We start from the raw sequence: 6423 nt of genomic DNA on the forward strand, positions 1-6423 counted from the left end.
AGGCTGGCAGGTCAAACCCACCAGTCACTCCTCGGAAGGAAGATAGGCAATCTACTTCCATAGTGATACTGCCTCAGAAACCCAAAGAGGGGTTGCTATGAGTTAGGTCAACTCGATGGCACATAACAACAACAACAACAGCTGAAGAACTCATTTCCCAACTAGAAGATGAATCTCTTTACACCAGCCTGCATGAAGAAAAATCAGAAAAAAAGATTAAGAGAAATGAAGAGAACCTAAGGGTTATATGGGATGATATGAAAAGAAACAACACACACCTCATTGGAATTCCTGAACAAGAAGAGGTGGAAAAAACCACTGAGAAAATTGTGGAAGACTTACTAACAGAAATTTTTCCCAAACTCATGAAAAAAGAAAAGACATTTGTCCAAGAAGCTCAAAGAACCTCATACAGGATAGATCCCAAGAGAAAATCACCAAGACATATCATAATCAAACTCTCTAAAACCAAAGACAAACAAAAAATCTTGCAAGCAGCCCAAGAAAAAAGAAATATCACTTATAATAATCAAACAGGCTGAGTTCTGATTACTCAGCAGAAACCATGCAGGCAAGAAGGTAATGGGATGGCATATATAAAACACTGAAGGAAAAGAACTCTCAACCCTGAATCCTATATCCAGCCAAATTGTCCATCAAACGTGAAGATGAAATCAAGACATTCTCAGACAAACAGAAATTAAGGGATTTTGTGAAAACCAGACCAACCCTACAAGAAATGCTTAAGGAAATCCTTGCAATAAAGAACCCACAACAGAGAACAATACATTTAATGTAATCCCTATCCAGATACCACCAAAAAAATTTAAGGACATGGAAAAACCAATTACTAACGTCATAAGGAAAGAAAAGAGATCTTGGATAAGCAGAGCACCACTGAAGAAGAACAAAGTGGGAGGTCTCATACTCCCAGATCTCAAAACCTGCCATACAGCCACAGTAGTCAAAACAGTGTGGTATTGGTACAATGATAGAGAGATAGATCAATGGAACAAAATCCAAAACCCAGAATTAGACCCATCCATCTATGGACAGCTGATCTTTGACAAAGGTCCAAAACTCATTAAATGGGGAAGAGATAGCATCTTTAATAAATGGTGCTCCAAAACTGGATATACACTTGCAGAAAAATAAAACAAGACCCACACCTCACCTCATACACAAAAATAAACTCAAGTTGGATCAAAGACTTAAATGTAAAACCTAAAACCATAAAATTCATCAAAGATAAAATAGGGGCCAATCTAGGGGCCCTAATTTGTGGCATAAATAGACTATCAAACATAACCCAGAATGCATAGGAGGTAGAAGAGAAGCTAGATGACTGGGACCTTTTAAAAATTAAAATGATATGTACATCAAAAGACTTCATCAAAAGGGTAGAAAGAGAACCTACAGATGGGGAGAAAATATTTACCTATGACATATCTGACCAAGGACTTATCTCCAAAATCTATAGAAAACTTCAACACTTCAACACCAAAAAGACAAATTCAAAAATGGACAAGAGACATGAAGAGATACGTCACTTAAGATCATAAGCTGGCAGCCAACATACATATGAGGAACTACTCGCGATCATTAGCCATTAGAGAGATGCAAACCAAACCAACAATGAGATATCATCTCACCCCAGCAATAACAGCAAATTTCAACAGGACAGAAAATAACAAATGCTGGCACGGTTGCGAAGAGATTGGAACTGTCATACACTGCTGGTGGTACTGTATCATGTTACAATCATTATGGCAAACTGTATGACATTTCCTTAAAAAATGGAAAATAGAAATACCATTTGAACCAGCAATTAGAAATACATCCTAAAAAGGTGGGAGACAGGACATGAACAGAAATATGCATACCCATGTTCATTACAGCACCATTCACTATCGTAAAGAGAAGGAAACAACATGGATGCCTATCAACAGATGAATGGATAACCAAACTATGGTACATTCACATAATGGAATACTATGCCACATTAAAGAACAATGAAGGCTACATGAATCATCTCACAACATAGATGAGCCTGGAGGATATTATGCTAAGTGAAATAAGTCAATTGCAGAAGGACAAATATTGTATGAGCCCATTACTGTAAAAAGACAAGGAAGGGTTTGCTTAAGTAAGGGAACTCACTTTGTAGGTTACTGGGGAGGGGAAAGAAGGGGAAGGAATAATTTTGGGCTAATTGGGGGCTACATGCTGAGGTGGGTAAGAGGAGGGATAGTACAGAAACACTCTCTGACAAGCTTGATAACACAGGGGCAAGGGAGGACATGAAATTTTGCACATAAGATATAGATGACAGAGGCTAATATCAGTATATCCACAATACTGCATTACCATTAACACCAAACACCAGGCTACAGATAAACACATAAACAACTGAGAAGATCAGATGGAGGAAACATACTATACAAAACATTGTTCTACCTCCTACTTTGGCGAGTAGCGACTGGGATCTTAAAAGCTAGCAAGCTGCCATCTAGATGCAACGATGGGTCTCTTCTCGTCCAGAGCAAAGAAGAATGAAGAAAACCAAAATTCATGGAAATAATTAGTCCTAGCGACTGGTACACCATCCGATCTGCAGCCTATACAACTATGAGACCAGAAGAACTAGATGGTGCCCAGCTACCACTGTCATCCACTTGGAAGGGGATCTATGCAGGAGATCCTTGATAGAGAGGTAGAACAATGTGGAACAAAACTCAAAATCATTTGGAGAGAAAAAAAAAAAAAAAAAAATGGGGGCACCAGGTTTGCTGGTCTGATAGAGCCTGTTGGAACCACTGAGACTATGGCCCCCAGCTGCCCTTCAGGTCTGGAATTGAACCCACTCCCGTGGTTTCCAGCCAAACAATAGACAGACATATGAGTTAAACATTTACCTCAAGTAGATACACTCCTTGGAGAGAACAATCATGGGAGAAAGAAGGGCTGCTTATGCACAGGGAGACATCTCAGGGGGTAGGAGTGTATGGAGAGACGGACACTGGGAAGATGTAACTATGGGGAGAAAGTGGGAGGGGAGCTGTTGCATTGTGGTAAACTGTGGTCAATGACATGAGACAAAGTATATGTGAACTGTTATATGGAAAGTGATTTTGCTCTGTAAATCTTCACCCAAATCACAATTAAAAAAAAAAAAAAAATTCAAGTAAAAAAAAAAAAAAAGATCAGATGAGGGTAAATGAACAGGATTATACTCTAGACCAAAGATAGATTCAGCTTAGGCTTGCACAGATTCCTGTAATACAAAATACCTACAATCATTAAAGAAACAACAGAAGACAGATATAGAGCAATCCCTCACAGACAGACTGTGGGAGAGAGATCCAATGGATCTACCAACTCAGGACCATAGTATTGGGAGACACCAAGCTCAATTGGTACAACATAATACATAAAAATCTTGTTCCACAACTTATATTGGTGAGTAGGGACTAGGGTCTTAAAAGCTTTTGAACAGCCACCTAAGAAATAACTGAAGGTCTCCTATCATTGAAAGCAAAGAAGAGTGCAAAAACCCAAGGGCATTTGGAAACAATCAGCCCTAGGACATGATGGATCTTGAGACCAGAAGAACTAGATAGTGCCTGGCTACCAATGCCAACCACTCAGAAAGGGATCAAAACTGGAGCTCCTAGAGAGAATGGGAGGAAAAACGTGGAACAAAATCCAAATACACAATAATGACCAGATTATTGGTCGGATAGAGTCTGGTGGGACCCCCGAGTCTATGGGCCTGGGATACACTTCAGGTCTGCAATAAAACTCACTCCCAGGGTCTGGCTCTCAGCCCAATAGCAAATAAGATGTACATGCAGACCACTCAACCCAGGGCAATGCACCCACATACTTTACGGAGATACATCCCTTGGAGCAATCAGCCACAGGGCACCAGAGAGGCAACATTCACACTGAAGAAAAGCAAGACACACAGGAGTCCATAACTATGAGGGGCACAGGGTGGGGGAGGGGTTGTTACTGAGAAGGCAGAGGAGGAGATTGGGTTAGGGTTGGGGATGGTAATTGAGGAGTGAAACCAAATGTACACAAAATGTTGAATGTAAAATAAATTCTTCTCTGTAAATTTGCACCTAAAACACCATAAATAAATAAAATAACCTTGTCATAGGGTGTTTTTTTTTTCCCCACCTCCAGTCCTATTAAGGCACAGAGAGAGAAAACACTAAGTCAACTGATTCAAAATTAGAGATTGTCAATATGTTATGACAGAAATCTACCATAAATATAAATGGTAAGAAGTAATGTGAAAGATATTAATAAAGGACATTAGATACAGAGAACACAGCAAGGTCAAGAAATGGACATTCATGGTGAGAGACGAAGGAAAGGCAAGAAGTGAGTAATAATCAGTGTCCATGCAAGCAGCAATCGAGATAAAAAGCATATTGCATTAGACAAATCTGCTACAAAGACCTCTTTAAAATTTTGAAAGCAAAGATGTCACTTTAATGACTAAGATGCAGCTGACCCAAGACATCCTATTTTCAATCACGTCATATACATGCAAAAAAGAAAATGGACAATGAAAAAGAAAGATCAAAGGAGAGTTGACACATTCAAATTTTGGGCCTGGCAAAAAATACTGACTATACCTTGGACCACCAGAAGAATGAACAAATCTGACTTGGAGGATATACAGCCAGAATATTCCTTGAAATTTAACATGGTGAGATTTTGTCTTACTTACTTTGGACATGTCATCAGAAAGGACCTGGAGAAGGACTCATGGTTGGTAAGTAGAGGGTCCATGAAGAAGAGGCAGATCCAGAATTAGATGAATTTTATAGCTGCAACAATAGGCTCAAACAGAATGATTGTGAGGAAGATCCAGAACCAGGCAACATTTTGTTCTCTTGTAGATAAGGTTGCTGTGAGTTAAACATGAATTGTTTTAATAGCAACAACAATAAAGGACACTTTTGTTAAAATAGGCAAATTCCAGTTTTCAATTTCATAAGAGAAATAGTTCAACTCAGTAAAAATTTCCAAGGTGTGCATAAATAAAGAATTGCTGACAAGAAATGAAGTAAGTCCTGGGAATAGTAAAGATTAGGAAGTCTATAGCTACAACAGATGCAATGTCCATAAGTCAAAATATGCTTAACCAAAAAACAAACAAAAAAAACCCACTGCCATTGAGTCAACTCCAACTCATAGCAACCCCCACTGGTTTTCTGAGGTGGTAAATCTTTAAGAAAGTAGATTGCCCAGTCTTGCTTCCATGGAGTGGCTGGTGGGTTTGAACCATCAACTTTCTGGTTAGCAATCAGAAACCTTAGGCACTGTGCTACCAGAGCTCCTTAACTATGCTTACTTATCTTGAAAAACCTAGAAGCCAAACATCAATGTTTTGCTAATTGCTGTCTCTTGTTCATTTACTTAAACTGCTTAGTTGAACTGATTAGCTAGAAAACAATAGCCATAAAATTAAACTCAAATTAGTTAGTAACTCTTCCATTTTGTCAAGCTAAGAGAATTATGCTTGTTACAGACTGCGTTACCAAACATAATAACAAATAACTGAAAAGGGACAACAAATAACTGGAAAAAAAAATTGTGAAATAAAATGAGAACTTGAATTTGCAGCATGGTCTAGTTGACTAGAGTTTTGAAAGAATCTTAGAAAAGACAAGTGGTGGAGAAAGTGTTAAAATTTCACAGAAAATCACGTCCAAGAGGAATATAATTTTAGACTGCTAATTTTCTAAATATAAATCAAAGATGTCACTTTGATGAATAAGTTGCGCCTGACATAGGCCTTCATCTATCAAAGTGATTTATTTCTCCATTGATGTATTATACATAACACTGGAAAAAACATAAAAAGTACTCAAAGGTACTCAATGGAAATAAAATATTTTGTTAAAAATGATGATCATGAAAAAAAGGTTTATTTAGAAGATGTTATTATCACATTGCCAATGAATCAATTCCAACTCATAGCGACCCCATAGGGCAGACTAGGACTATCCCATAGGGTTTCCAAAGCTATAAATCTTTATGGAAGCAGACTACCACATCTTTCTCCCACAAAGCAGCTGGTGGCCTAGTGAGAGTGGCTAGTGGTTAGCAGCCAAGTGCTTTAACCACTGCATCACCAGTGCTCTTTATGTTTCTGTTTGTTCTCATCAGGTCAGCTCCAATTCATGACAACGTTATTTGTAACCGAAAACATTGCCTGGTCCTGCACCATCTTCCTGATCGTTGGTATGTTTGATTGCATTTTTTGGGTCACTGTATCAATCTATGTGGCATTCATCTATATTAAATACAATACTGTCAGTGATAGAATAATATCCATACGCCTACAAGGATGACCCATTAATATGACTGTTACTCAAATTTATGCCCCAACCACCAAAGCCA

Source organism: Orycteropus afer, unplaced genomic scaffold (assembly GCF_000298275.1).
Source record: "Orycteropus afer afer isolate SDZICR_OR568_19922 unplaced genomic scaffold, OryAfe1.0 scaffold00108, whole genome shotgun sequence".
Taxonomy (NCBI): domain Eukaryota; kingdom Metazoa; phylum Chordata; class Mammalia; order Tubulidentata; family Orycteropodidae; genus Orycteropus; species Orycteropus afer.